At 44.3% G+C, this 15,782-nt stretch overlaps 1 protein-coding gene across 12 annotated transcripts in view; it reads left to right on the top strand.

The window, feature by feature from the left end:
* CACNA1A (calcium voltage-gated channel subunit alpha1 A) overlaps positions 1 to 15,782 on the top strand; it is a 345,736-nt gene that overhangs the window by 154,780 nt on the left and 175,174 nt on the right. The window lies entirely within an intron of this gene.

The raw sequence follows: 15,782 nt of genomic DNA, 5'->3' as shown, positions 1-15,782 counted from the left end.
TTCTTAGAATGATCTTGAATTACGAGGACTGCGGAAACCTAAGGGTCGATGTGGTCCAGGCTGGGTTCGGGAAGGCTGAAGCCCCACGGTCTTCTTCAATGTGCATGTGCCTCCTTCCCTGCAACGTCCTCATCTCAGCTGCATCTCAGAGCGGATGCTTTCTGTTACGATTAGAATAATAGCTTATTAGAATTGACTGCTTCCAAAGTGCTTTATGTACGCTCTCTCATTTAATCCTCACAACCACCCAATGAATTAGGAAATATTAATATTCCCATGTGACCGTTGAGGAATCTGAAGCACAGAGGGACCTTAGATCACCCGGCTAGTAAGCGATGAAGCTGGGATTTGAACCTGAGATGATGTGATTCCAGAACTCAAGTTTTTAACTGTTGTGCACGCGTGGTTCTTTTGCTTTGCTTGGGGATATCTTGCCTTCATTTTAAGTTGGTAAATGTTTTTTGAGGACTTCTGGGTGCAAGAGATTGTGATGGGATTATGGACAAAACCAGTCTAAGTAAGGTGCAGTTACTGCAGTATTGAGGAGTTTTCAGATCTGATACAGTGAACCATAGTTGAAAGGGGAATGTGTATGCACTTTCCACCAAGGACCCTGTATAAGGTAACGCTAGCTGCTATAACAACAACAACAAAAATTCCAAAACTAGGTAATGATTTAAACACAACAGCAGTCTATTTCTTACTCATTGAAAGACCAAAACAGCTGTTCCTCGTTGGCCGGCTTCTTTCCTCCACACGGTGTTTGAGGGACTCCCCGGGTCCTTGCTACATTGTGGTTCCCTGTTGTTTGACCCACAGATCAGGTCTGCTTGTCTGCATCAAACCATGGAAGAGAAACGAGCATGGATGGCGATATTTGGGAGGTTGTATGGGCCTGGCTGAGACCCTGCATGTAACCTCTTTCACTCATATGCCTTTGGCCAAAATTCAGTCACATGCCCACACGTCGCTGCAGGGAAGCTGGGAAGCATCAGACCGTGCTTAGAAGGAAACAGAAATGGATTTGGTGGATAGCCAGCCAATCTTTGTCACAGACCCTAAACTCTTTATCAGGTCCCAATATAGACATTACCATTTTATGATGATTTCTGGCTCCTTTGCTTACCCACCTCTCTCTCCCAAGCCAAGTCTGTTTCTTCTCTTCCAAGACCCCTGTTCATTGGGAGACCTTCCTCGTAGTTCTCCTGTATGCGGTCATAGTTCTGTTCTGTGGGATCCTATTTCTCCTCTAGGGTTTGTTGCTGCTCCAGGTCCTGTCTCTCTTGGTAGATGTCATGGGTCTTAGTACCCATGCTGTGTTGGCTGGGCTCTCACAATTAAAGTTTTGAACATACCTGTTGTTTCAAAACAATGTTGCTTCTCACCGAAGCATCCTATTGGGCTGTATCATATTGGGCTGTTTCATTAGAGGCATTCAGATCTGAGTGGTCTGTTGCGAGCACTGTGGGCTAGCTCTAGCAGGCTTGGGTGTTCACTGAGGGAGTTCTGTTTGCTGTGCCCACACTTCTTTGGCTTGCGACCTTGGAAGGCTCCTGGGACATATTATGGCATTGGGCACTTGTCACTCTCTAGGAAACTCATCAGTGCAAGAGCCCAGTGGTTGACTTTGTTGTTGTTGTTTAAAAAATGTATAATAAAAATAATCAGACATTCGAAAATAAGTAGAGAGTAATATAACAAATGCCTGTGTATGCAAATTTTCATTCAATGAGTATTTACTGGGCAACTACTATGTGCCAGGCTCTGGGACATAGCAGTGAACAAAACAGACAAAAGCCCCTCCTCTTGTGGAACTGACATTCTAGGGGTGAAGAAAGACAAAATGCATGAATGAATGAAATATCTAGTGTGTTAGATGTTGATGAGGGCTACAGAGAAAGAAATAAAACAGAGTAGGGATGGGATGTCTTATGGGCAGGAGGGCTAGAAGCCAGGGAAGACTTGCCTTGGGAAGGTGATATTTGAATGAGAACCTAGAGGAGGTGAGTGAAAAAGCCATGAGGATGACTGAAGGAGGAGAGTGCCAGGCAGAGAGAACAGCAAGTGCAAAGGCCCTGAGGCTGAACTGTGTCTGGTGTGTTTGATGAACAGTGAGGAGGCCAGCGTGCCTGGAGCAGAGTGGGTGAGGGAAAGAGTGGAGGAGGTGAGAACAGGGAGGTGAGGTGGCAAACTGCCATCAAAATGAAACCTTTACAGTAGTTGAGAGTCTGTCTCGGGCTTCCCTGGTGGCGCAGTGGTTGAGAGTCCGCCTGCCGATGCAGGGGACGCGGGTTCGTGCCCCGGTCCGGGAAGATCCCACATGCCGCGGAGTGGCTGGGCCTGTGAGCCATGGCCGCTGAGCCTGCGCGTCCGGGGCCTGTGCTCTGCGACGGGAGAGGCCACAGCAGTGAGAGGCCCGCGTACCGCAAAAAAAAAAAAAAAAAAGAGAAACCTTTATATATAGCACAGGGAACTCTACTCAATACTCTGTAATGACCTATATGGGAAAAGAATCTAAAAAAGAGTGGATATATGTATATGTATAGCTGATTCACTTTGCTGTACACCTGAAACTAACACAACATTGTAAATCAACTATACTCCAATAACAATTTTTTAAAAAATGAAACCTTTGTAATACAGTGTAAGTCCCTGCATTCCCTTCCCTGGCCCCATTCCTTTCTCTCTCCATCCAGAAACACTTTCCTGAATTTTGTGTTTATCATTTCCATTTGGGTATTTACACTTTTATGTAAGAATATAAGACATATATGGTACCTATTTTACATTTTGACTACATAAGTATATAAGAAGTATATATGTGTTGTTATGCATGCCTTAAGTTTCTCTATAAATGTTTTCTTCTACAAACTGCCTTTAGCATTCAACGTGAGGTCAATCTGATTGACAAGAATAATTCCCGTTCATCCGTTTTTACTGCTGCATGGTATTCTGTGGCATGAACAATCAACCATGTATTTGTCCATTTGAGTTATTTCCAGTTTCGTGCTATTTTGAACCAAGCTGTCTCCTCAATCTTGCATGTGGATTTCTCTAGGGCATATACCCAGGAGTGGAATTGCTGAGTTGTGTACTGTATGTATCCCCAGCTTCACTAGATATTGCCAAATTGCTCTGCAAAGTGGTTGGACCAATTTATGCTTCCTGGGGCTGACTTTTGTTGACAGGAGCTGGCTTGACCTTGCTGGTGGGAAGGAGCCTTAAAAACCCCTGTTTTGGGGGGTTTTTGGTATTTTTAATTAATTAATTTTTGGCTGTGTTGGGTCTTCATTGCTGCGCACGGGCTTTCTCTAGTTGTGGTGAGCAGGGACTATTCATTGCAGTGCACGGGCTTCTCATTGCGGGGGCTTCTCTTGTTGCAGAGCACAGGGTTCTAGGCGTGTGGGCTTCAGTAGTTGTGGCATGCGGGCTCAGTAGTTGTGGCTCATGGGTTCTAGAGCACAGGCTCAGTAGTTGTGGCTCACGGGCTTAGTTGCTCTGCAGCATATGGGATCCTCCAGACCAGGGCTCGAACCCGTGTCCCTTGCATTGGCAGGTGGATTCTTAACCACTGCGCCACCAGGGAAGTCCCAAAACCCCTGGTTTTTCAAAGACACATGCACCCCAGTGTTCATTGCAGCACTATTTACAATAGCCAGGACATGGAAGCAACCTAAATGTCCATAGACAGACGAATGGATAAAGAAGATGTGGTACATATATGTAATGGAATATTACTCAGCCATAAAAAGGAATTAAATTAGGTCATTTGTAGAGATGTGGATGGACCTAGAGACTGTCATACAGAGTGAAGTAAGTCAGAGAAAAACAAATAAGGTATATTAATACATATATGTGGAATCTAGAAAAAATGGTACAGATGAACCAGTCTGCAAGGCAGAAATAGAGACACAGATGTAGAGAACAAACATATGGACACCAAGGGAGGAAGGAAGGGGTGGGATGAATTGGGAGATTGGGACTGACATATGTACACTACTATGTATAAAACAGATAACTAATGAGAACCTGCTATATAGCACAGGGAACTCCACTGTACAGTAGAAACTAACACAACATTGTAAAACAACTATACCCCAATAAAAAACAATTAAATTAAATTTTAAAGAAAACCTGGCTTTTTATAACATAGTTCTTGAAACACCTAGGGAAGCTCACATACTGTTGAGCATGTAGTAAGTCTCAATAAGTGATCAGTAAGTTGAAAGGCGACCATTTAATAGGTCAGTCAGTCTGCTACTTGGACGTTTGTATCTGCTCCTTGATTACAACAAGGTGGTCTTTTCTTTTCTAGTTTCCTGATATCTGCTGGGCCTCTAGAGGAGAAATTCTTCATTTGAGACAGATAGCTTCAGAGTTGGAAGTAATGGGATCCATGAACCCTCTGAAATTGCATGCCAAAATTGTGTGTTTGTGTATTTTTCTGGTCTGTAGTTTTCATTAGAGTCTCAGGGGGTCAAAAGCTACAAGGAGCCACTACTGTAGATTCTATTCATTTCTTAACTTCTTCTCCTTTCCTTCTTTGTTTTTCCCCACATTTCCTTCTCTTGCTTTACTCTTACTTCTCCAGTAATCAACCCTTCTTCCTTACTGTCTGGTGGTTCTATCTCCTTCAAATCGGCCACATAGCTCAAATGTTATTACTTCAAACTGCAAGGGGCGGTTTAGTCTCCTGTTGGATTATAAGCTAGAAACAGGGAGAGAAGAATAAAAGCCCAGCAAACCTAGCCTTCTGCTCAATGTCAGCGGTGGGGAAATGCAGTAAACTCTTAATTTCGTGTTCTTGGGGGAGGGGACTCAAGTGTATTAATTTGACATTGAGACAAAGATGACTTGAATGTGCACTTTCTGATTAACTCGGGTTCTCACATTTTGAAGCAAACCGCAGCATTAAAACACCATTCATTTTTCGTGGCTTACCAAGGTTTTGGCCTTCTTTTGTGTGACATTTGGTAGAAAAGATCTTACCATGGATTTCTGTGTGCTCTGTGTAGCTCAGGGCCCCAGAGAAATTCTAACTTTGTAATTGATCAACCCCTTTTAAAGCATCCTCCCCTTGTATTTGAAGTTCTGTTCATTAAACTAAAAATGTGTAAGAGGAAGATTTCAGAAGCTTGGCTATATTTCTGAGCTGACAGATCTTTTACTGTAATGTTCAAATATATGTAAACATCAAAGAGGTCAGATAATACACTTGTACATGTTAAGAAAAGTGACTGCAAACACTACCAGGGTAGGAATGAAGATGATTGGTTTTTTTTTTTTAATTCATGGGCTTAGCACCATACCTGGCATATAGTAGGTGCTCAGTAAAATAAATGCTTGCTAAACTGGAAGGTGGTAACACTTCTGATAATCAAAGTGTTCTGGGGAATTTTCTAAGCTGTTTAAGGAGATGGGGACCATTGCATTGATAGAAATAGCCAAACGGTCCAGGAGCCTATGACAGATACCCTGACATCAGATAAAGCAGGCAAGGGCAAGCTCTGGGTCTTTACCTACCCTGACATTTTGTGACTGTAAAAAACAAAGGTTCCTTTTTGGAAGGTCCTATGTACCATCCCAGGTTTTGGGCAGTTTTGTGTTGAGGACAGAAATGAGGAAAAGACCCAAGTACTTGGAGACCATCAGGGAACAGATGTTGGCTTTGTTTTTGTAGCATCATTGAATGTAAGGGCTCAGTGGACTCTGGCAGGTCCAACTCCTTTATTTTACTCACAGGGAATTAAGACACAGAAAGGCTAAGTAATTTGCCCAAGGTCACATCGAGATGGTGGATAATCATGAATCTTCCAGAATCAGAAGGTATGTTCATATCAGGGAGCCTTGGAGTCCCAGTTTGGGGGGCAGTAGGGGTGGTATAGATAAGTACTGCCACCCCTTGGGTTCTGCCATCAGAACTTTGCCTTCTCTTTCTTTCTCTTGTCCCCCCAAGTACCCAGCCTGTGGTCCCTTTATAGAGAAATAGGGTGCCTCAGAGAGTAAGTCCAATTCCCCCTTTTTTCTTAGATGGTTGAAGAAACTGAGGACCAGAAGGGTCAAAATGACTCGGCCAAAGTCACCCACCGTTCGCACTCTCTTCCCTTTTTGATTAATTGAACAGCACTTGTAGTCATTCCTCAGCTTCCCCTCTTTCCTTTACCTCCTACACAGCTGTTCTGAGTTGCCTGCAAATAAAAACAGCATTCCAAACAACAACAATAAAACACAAGTAGCATTCTAACTCCTGAGACCAATGAACGGCTCCCGTAAATGCCAACTGCATTTTATGTTAATGTCTCTTTGCATTAATCCCTCCCCTCCCCAAGCAGAGGATCAGTCACTCTTGGTACCAAAAGGATCCCCCACTGTGGCACAAATGCTTTTTATCATTCAGAGAGTTTTATCGTTGAGAGAGCATCGATCTTTTTATTGTTCAGAGCATTTGGTTGTCATGATATTTGCTGAACCACGTTCCATCAGGAACCACCTCACTTCCTAGCAGCGGGAGCTTCTTTCTCCATCTTGTGACAACAGCGACAGTGATAATAATGATGCTGGCTGCCATGATTGTTATTCTTATCGTTTATTGAGCACTTACTGTGTGCCAGCACTATATGAACAATGTCACGTGCATTATCACATTTCAGTTGCATAAGCCTTTTTTTAGAGATGAGGGTCCCGCAGTTAGTAAAGGGCAGATCAGGATCTCAACTGCTGTGCTAGGACACATCCCTAAATCTAGGATAACCCTGGGCCTAACTTAAATTCAGGCAAAGAGCTATATCCACCCCAGTATCCTCATGAACATAATACCTGTTATTAACAGCAGTGGCAACATGGACAAACTAGAACTTACGAGGCAGTTATAACATGGTATACTGTACATGTTTATATGCTCAGCCAATTCTAACAACCCTCTGAGTTAAGTCCCATTATTATCCCCATTTCACAGATGAAGAAACTGAGGCTCAAAGAACTTTAAAAACTGGCCCAGAGTCACCCACCTCATAAATAGTAGATCCAGCATTTGAACTCAGTTAGATCTGGATCCAGAATCCATTTTCTTGAGTCCTATTTCCCTAAAGTCAAGTTTTTCAGGGAAGTCAGAGGGATCCTTCCTTTTCTCTCCCATCTTGGGCTCCATTGTGGCAGGAAAAAAATTGGGCAGATTTCCAGAAATGGTAGATTGGCATAGATTGATGGCTAAGACCTGAGCCACTTTTCTCAGTGAGCCATGGCCGCTGAACCTGTGCGTCCGGAGCCTGTGCTCCGCAAAGGGAGAGGCCACAACAGTGAGAGGCCCGCGTATGGCAAAAAAAAAAAAAAAAAAAAGGGTGTCCTCCTTTCTCCCTCCACCCCCGACTGGGGTGGGGAAAGATTGAGTGAGGGCCAGATGGCCAGGTAATATTTTTCTGTACTGAGCTTCTTGGCCATTTTCCCTGTGTGACTGGAGAAGACTTTGCCATCTATCTCTCCACAGGTTTGGGGACTGATCACGGTCTTGTCCTCTTGAATTTGCTGTGACAAATGCCAGCCTGCCTCTAGAGAGGCATCTGGCCACGGCTTCTACAGTTTTCAGGGCTAATGACTTCTCTCTTCTCACCAAGGCAGGGAGGTAGCTGCCTGGCGGGCAGAGGAAATCTCAATGGAACGGGAAGCAGGTGGGTGCCTGGGGCCAAGGCGGAGGCTGCCAACTGAAAAGCCGCTGTGCTTTGATTTATGTAGGGAGGAACTATAGGACCTGCAGATGCCGTGCTGTGACAGAGGTTGCAGAAGCTGGACAATCTCTCCTCTCTCTGAGAACCTGGGCCTGACCCAGAGACAAAAGTCCCTCACCTTTAGTGGGGTTGTGTAGTAGAAGGGTGAAGCTGAGAACTGGGGGGAGGGGGAACTGGTGGGGGGGGTCGTTTAGGAAAAAGAAAAAAACCCATTTTCATGACTTCTCTGGTTATATTCAGCCCTTTGGTGATCTCATCCAACCTCAGGGGTTTAAGTCCTCCTTCTATGTTGATGTTTCCCAAACTTACATCTCCAGCCTGGACCTCTCTCAAAGTACCCACTTTGAGGGAGGAGTTCACCGGCATCTCACACTCAAGATGTCCAAAACGAAACTCCTGATCATCGAGTATTGCCTCTCCCTGTCTTTGCCTGTCAGCGCATAGCCGCTCTGTCCTTCCAGGAGCTCTGGTCGAAAATCTTGATGCCTCGTCCACCTCTCACACACCCCATGGCCAATCCTTCTGCAAATTCTATAGGTTCCGTCTTTAATATGCATTCACTACTTATCCCACCTCCACTGCCACCACCCTGGGCTGAGCCATCGTCATCTCTCGGCTGGCTTGTTAGAGCAGCCTCTGCCCAGGGCTCTCTGCTTCTGCCCTCCTTTCCCACAGCCTGTTATCAACACAAGCAGCCAGAAGGATCCTTTTAGCACCTAAATTAGATCAAATCACTTTTCTGCTCACATCCCTCCTGTGGTTTCTGTCTTGCTCAGTGAAGAATCCAAAGTCCTCAGCATGGCCCACAAGGACCTACCTGCGCAATCTACCCACATCACCTCCCAAGCTCATCACCCCCCACCCTCCTCCTCGCTCACTGGGCTTCAGCTGTACCAGGCTCCTGCTGTCTATTTTTTGAACACTTCAGACAAGTTTGAAAACTCAGGGCCTTTGCACTTCGGGTTCTTCTGCCTGTTATGCTCTTTCCCCAAATATCTGCTCCATCCGTTCCCTTATCTTCAAGACTTTCCACTCCAGGCTCCCCTGACCCCTTGTCTACAATTTCAACACTCTCCCAACGCTTCCTGTCCTCTTTCTTCTATTTAGATTTTTTCCACGCGCTTAGCACTTTCGGACACACTGGATATTTTTTGCCCATCTTCTCCACTAGGCCAAGTACCATGAGGGCAGGGATTTCATTTCTTCTGCCCAAGGTTGTATTCCTCAGTGCCTAGAATAGCGCCTGGCACACGGTAAGTAAGTGCTTAATAAATGTTTGTGACTGAATGAACGAATCAGTGGTACTTATGACCTACCAATGTTGCGGGAAGTTTCACTGAGAAAGAAACTGATCTGAAGGCAGAGAAGTCTCTGCCTGAGCGCTCATGCATGACAGCTTGTCTAGATGAGATGGTGCAGTTTTGGAGGGCGTTTGGGAGTGTGGCCCTAACTGGGGCTGGAATATGCCTACACGTGGTTTTGGTCCTACTCCAGGAGTTGTGGTGTATCTTTTGTGTCATAGCTCTGAATGGACTAAAACTCCTTCAAAATCAGCTTTTCTAGCTACTTTGCATTAATAAAGTGACACAAAGATGAACAAGTTTGTGCAGAAGGGGAAGGGCCTGAGCAGGGGTGTGTTCTCAGGCCTGCTGTGTGTGGTTGCGCACAGAACCAGGCAGCTGGAGTACATTTTCTAAGTGTGTAACTCACCTACGTGTAAACCTCTTTAGGAGAACGTTGTGGGCTAAAGAGTATTGAATACTTTACTCCCAAGGGTCCCTTTAGCCCTAAGAAGCTTTGATTTCAGGAGTCAAGTTTTTTAGGTGGTACTGTAGAGACACAGGCCATGGGTTGTTTTGTTTTCACTGCTCACAGGCACATTTGGGGGCCACCCACAGAATTTCAAGATATGAAACTCTGGCCTCAGGGACAGAGGCAGGAAGGAAACCTAAGACCCTTAAGTCCTGCTCTGGGCACTAACATGTGTCTGGTGCCTGTTTCTTTTGCTTCATGTTGGTATTCCAGGGATTACAGGATATTAATAAGATTGAATGGACAGAAGGGATAAGACTGGGAGGTCTTCATAAACTAGACTGAGGAGTTTATACTGGTAGAAAATAGCCCTGGATGTTTTCAAAGCAGAAACTGGGAAGCGTGTAGCAGAATCGCATCCTATGCAAATTTAACTTACACAAAATCATTGATATGTAATTGGCACACATATAAGAAGAAAAAGGAAGAATATAATACTTGAATAGTGAGGTCATTTCTACCTGTCGTTACATTTAGTGAACTTTTTCCAAGGGACCAGCATGATACATGTTCTTCATAGATCCCAGTACATCAGTTAGGAATGCTTTTTTCTGCAAGTAACAGAAGGGACAACTAAAGGGGGCTTTCACATTAAAGGCTTTTGTCACCTGCCTTAGAAATCCACAAATCAGTGGACCAGGATTAGCTCAGTGGTGTCCTTCTATCTTCCACTCCACCTTCCTCAGTGTGTTGAATTTTTACTTCATGCTTTCTTGCCTCAAGGTTGCGAAATGGCTGTCACGTCTCCTCCTCTCACAGCCTCATCCAAAATCAGGAAAATAATGGCAGAAAGAGAAAACTTTCATTGGAGGTTTTTCTCTTTTTAATCTAGGAAGAAAAATCTTTCCTATAAGTTCCCAGCAGGCTTCCCCCTACATCTTATTGGCCATATACCTGGGTCACATGACCATTTCTAGCTTCAGGAAAGACCAGAAACATGAATACCTACCATTTTTGCTATTTTATGGGAGACTAGCTCTACCTGTAGGAAAGATAGGAGAAGGAAATGGCTGTGATAGTTAGCAGTGTCTGTCACATGTGCCATACTACTCTCATTCTGTTATATCACATATTATACACACCTATTACTGCCTGGGCTTAAACAACAAAACCATGTGTACTGTCCCTTATGGGTGATTTAAGGGTTTTTCAAGGGCATTTTTGAGTATATACAATTTTTCCCTTGTGCACTGACTTCAGAACCATAACTTAACTCTCCCATGTAAGATAAAGCATCAGTTTGGAGAGGTGAGTTCAAATCCTGGCTCTGCCACTGAGATGTGTGACTTTGGGAAATGATTTATTCGACCTAGTCCTTGTTTTACTCATTTGTTAAATGAGGCTCATATTAATACCTCATTGGGCTGAGGTGAAGATTAGATGGGATAATTAGTACGTAGTAGGGGCTCAATAAAATATAGTCAAGAGGATGGGGGAGGGGGGAGGAGAAAAAAAAGGGGGGAAAGGAGGAAGAGGAGGAAGAGGAGGAAGATTCCTGATTGTGATGGAGTAAGTCCTAGAACTGAGATGATTCTAAGTCTGGGATGATTCGGGACTCACTTAGGATAATGGAAATAGGAAGGAAAAGATGGATGTAAGGTCCATTTCACCGAGAGAGAACATTCCGGAATATGACAATCAACTGACTATTGGCTGGTGTAATGGTGGTGCCGTTGCAGGATCACAGGGCGCTTCTAGTGGGAAGAGCTTATTTCAGTCATGTTGAGGTCCCTGCAAGACATTAAAGCAGAAATATTGCTTTGCAGACAGATGTAGGTAAAGTTAAAGCTTGACTGGCCTATCCAGATTTGAGTCATCCACAAAAAGTTGGTTAAATCTGAGAGTGACTGAGCCCTGTAGGCATGAGGATGTAACAGACAGGAACACGTGGTCAGAGAGGCACCCACACTTAGGGACCTCAGTGATGGAAGAAGCGCTGAGAAGGAAACAGAAGATGTGGTAGACGGGTAGTTAGGAAGAGAGACATGCCTTAGTCAGCTATGTTGATTGCAACGAAGAGAAAAGCAAATCTCTGGGGCTTTGGGGCTTTGTACAGGCATGCCTCAGAGATATTGTGGGTTCGGTTCCAGGTCACCACAATAAAGTGAGTAGCACAATAAAGCGAGTCACACGAATTTTTTGGTTTCCCAGTGCATGTAAAAGTTATGTTTACACTATCTTATAGTTTATTAAATGTGCAATACATTATATCTAAAAAATGTACATGCCTTAATTTAATAATATTATATTGCTAAAACATGCTAACCGTCATCTGAGCCTTTAGCGAGTTGTAGTACTAACAACAAAGATCACTGATCACAGATCCCTATACCAAGTATATTAATAGTAATATATATGGGGCTTCCCTGGTGGAGCAGTGGTTGAGACTCCGCCTGCCGTTGCAGGGGACACAGGTTCGTGTCCCGGTCCGGGAAGATCCCACATGCCGCGGAGCGGCTGGGCCCGTGAGCCATGGCCGCTGAGCCTGCGCGTCCGGAGCCTGTGCTCTGCAATGGGAGAGGCCACAACAGTGAGAGGCCCGCGTAACGCAAAATATATATATATATATATATATATGTTATTAGTAATAATGAAAAAATTTGAAATATTGTGAGAATTACCAAAATGTGAACTTGCTCATGAAGTGAGCAAATGCTACTGGAAAAATGACACCAATAGACTTGCTGAATGCAGCGTTCCTACAAACCTTCAATTTGTAAAAAATGCAGTATCTCCAAAGCAGAACAATAAAATGAGGTATGCCTGAAAATGGGAGAAAAAGAGGGTTGTTTGTAGGGAAGTTGGGGACGCATGAAATCTTGGCGGTGGAATTCTGATTGAAAAGAGAAGTAAACAATAAGTCAAACCCATTCAGGAAGTTTGGCAAAGAAAGGAAGGGGAGAAACATTTGGTCTTTCCTGCCATCTATGCCAATGATGTGATGGGTTAGGTGGTCTCACTGGGGAATAGCTCAGTTTCTTGGGCCTTTTTCCTCTCCTTAACAAAATTTTACATCAGAAGTGTAAGATTATGGGCATGTTTAGAAAGATGAAGAAAATGGGCATCACATAGTATCATGTATCTCTTCATAAATAAAGTTCTGGTTATATCATACCAAAACATCTGGACAGATTTTCATGAAATGTGGAGGGTACATTTGGGATTGTTTTACTCAATGATGTACAGGAAATTCGCTTGAGGTCCACTAGGGCAGCAGAAATTGAGGTACAACTCTGGTTGGCCTCTTCTTGGGAGTGATATGTTTTATGGTTTCAAATCTGAGCCCTACATTGAAAGGTAATTGGGTAGCAGAGTCTTCAACTTGCAACACTGCTCTGCAACACAGCTATTTCTTGTTCAGGCAACTCTAAATGAGAAGGCAGCCTGTATACACACACCATGATTAAGACAATGGGCTTTGGAGTTGGAACAGATTTGAAACCCAGCTCCACTGTTTACAAGCTGTGTGACCTTGGGCAAGTGGTTGTGCCTCTCTGAATGTTAGCTTCTTCAACTGGAAAACAGGATAATGATACTCCCTCCCATGTAGAGTTGTTTAATGAGTTAGTATCTGACACGTGGTACACTGGGTTTATGAATGGTATTTACCAATGGATGGTCTGAAGAAAGAGGAAGGGATATGGCACTTCTTTGGACCTCAGCTTCCTCATCTGTGAAATGGGAATAATAATTGTACCTACCTCATAAGGTAGGATTCAATGAGATAATATATGTAAAACACTTAGAAACTGGCAGAGAGTAGATACTCAATGATATTAGCTATTTTAAGACTAATAACTATAATTATAATAATAATTATTACTACTTCTTCAGGCCCAATTCCATAGACCGGCAAGTTAACTGTAGAGAACATTTGCTCTTATTAGTGGGGGACCCAAATTCCAACCTCTTCTTCCAATTTGGGGAGAACCCCCCTTTGTGTATCATACTGCTGGACCATGAGACCCCATACTCACAAGTTGAAAGTTGAAGCGGGGGATTCTTCCTCTCTCCACCCCTTGGTAGCCAGGGCATGTGAGTTAAACTCAACCAGTCCCGTGCTTCCTCACCCAAGAATTTGAAAACGGAGGAAGTGACTCAACCATGAAGTATGGCTCCGGATTCCTTCATGGCAGCCTGCTGCCATGGGGTTGGTCTCGCTGCCTTGTCCCTGCCCATTTTCCAAGCCCCCTCGTCGGGCCTCTTGTTGTTTATCTGAGCTTCCTAAAAATCCCTTTTATGCCGAAGCCAGCCGGTCAGTTTCTGGGTTTTGCAACCCAGAACCTAAACCAGCCCTGGGCCAGTGGTTTGTTTGGAGATCCCGGGAAACATAGACAGGGGAATAGAGGGCTCCGATAGTGAAGAGGAGGCAGCCAGTAAAACAGACTCACATCTCAAAATCAAACGTATGGTTACCAAAGGGGAAACGTGGGGGCAGGAGATTGGGATTAACATATCCACACTACTATATATAAAATAGGTAACTAATAAGGACCTACTGTAGAGCACAGGGAACTCTACTCAATACTCTGTAATAACCTATATGGGAAAAGAATCTGAGAAAGAATGGATATATATATATGCACATATATACATATATAAACACACACATACACACACATTCAGCCCCCTGCATACAAACCTTCAAGTTGCTAACTTTCAAAGATGCGAACGTGTGTTCACATGTCCAGTCACATAAGTGAGTTCACGTGCCTGGCGTTATCTGTAAAAGTTGGGTACCTAGGCTAACTTTGTTGGACTTATGAACAAATTGGACTTAACGAACGCACTCTCGGAATGGAACTCGTTCGTATGTAGGGGACTTACTCTGTGTGTATATATATATATATATGTATACACATATATATAACTGATGCACTTTGCTGTATACCTGAAACTAACACAACACTGTAAGTCAACTATACTCCAATAAAAAATTTTTTAAAAAAAGAAAAGAAAAATAAATGGGAAAAAATGTTGGATTAGCAAACAAGTTTGTGCTGTGGGCAACTAGCACTTGCTTAATCTCTCTGGAGAACTTTGGGAGGCCAAGTAGAACATGCCCCTCAGAGTTAGCCCACCAAAGAAGTAAGGGAGCTGGGATGCAGGAATCCTTCTGGGCTCTGAGCTCTCTGGGTCTCCTGGCTTGCCCTACATTCGGGTTGAACACGCTTCTGTGGCCAGGAAATCATAGACGGTCACAGTGAAGTGTGGGACACAGGCACGGCACCCACAGTATCTGCCTTGCTGGCCACACTTACCTAGTTCTGCCGTGAATTTTCATTCAACTGCTTAGGTTTCCTAGTGAAGCATTTGGACAATCAGTTCATCTCTAAGGCTCACCCTGTTGGCCCCAAGTAGGAAGTGAGAACAGTTGCTCCATAGGGAAGGGATACATGAAGGGCAGTTGAAAGCCTGACCCTTGTCCTTTGGGGAGTTTTGGCTCCATCGATATTCCTGAGACAAGGCACTCCCTCTCCTTCCTGGCCTAGTGGGTCACAGGATTCCTGTGCAGAGAAGAGCAGAGGTCAGCGTGCATTAAAGGCATGGAAATTCGAAACAGAAGAGCCCAACAGGGTCCAGGTGGGATCCAGGACCCAGGATTAGGGATGAGTTAGCAACATTTTTTATTGTCTTTGGCTGGCAACAACTGAGTAGAATTTGTTCCAGGAAGGGAGAAATGAGCAAACTGGGCCTCTCTCACTGGGAGGTGAGAATTACATCAGCAGGGTAGCCTCTCCACTGGGGATGGTACAGCAGCCCATGTGTTCACTCCTGAAAAAGGAATAAGTGTGGGTCCTCTATTCCTATTGTGGGGTCTTATGTAGCCCAGAAACAGGGAAACATTTGAAGGATGTATTAGGATGCATTCAGTGGCATGTAACAGAAAATCCAACTCATGGTGGCTTAAACAAATAGGGGCTTATTCATTCTCATGTTACAAACTGTCTGGAGTAGGTACTGGTTGGCACTGGCTGACATCTCTGCAATATTCCCGGCCTTTACCTCATGGTTGCAGAATGGCTGCTAGAGCTCCTAGCATCACATCCACATTCAAGACAGGGAAGAAGCAGGTTGGCAGTTTTGGTGAGACTCAGCTGTGTGCTTTACCTGGTCTCAGTTGCGCTCATTCAAGCATCTGTGGTCAGCTGTGGGGCAGTTGGGTGGCTCTCCTGTTTGGGTGTTGGCTGGCTGTAGGCTGGTCTAGGGTGGCCTTGGCTGGGACCACTGTGCTCTGCTCCACATAAT

Source organism: Globicephala melas, chromosome 3 (genome assembly GCF_963455315.2).
Source record: "Globicephala melas chromosome 3, mGloMel1.2, whole genome shotgun sequence".
Taxonomy (NCBI): domain Eukaryota; kingdom Metazoa; phylum Chordata; class Mammalia; order Artiodactyla; family Delphinidae; genus Globicephala; species Globicephala melas.
Note: the sequence above shows the minus strand (reverse complement) of the source record. Positions and strands in the feature narration are given on the sequence as shown.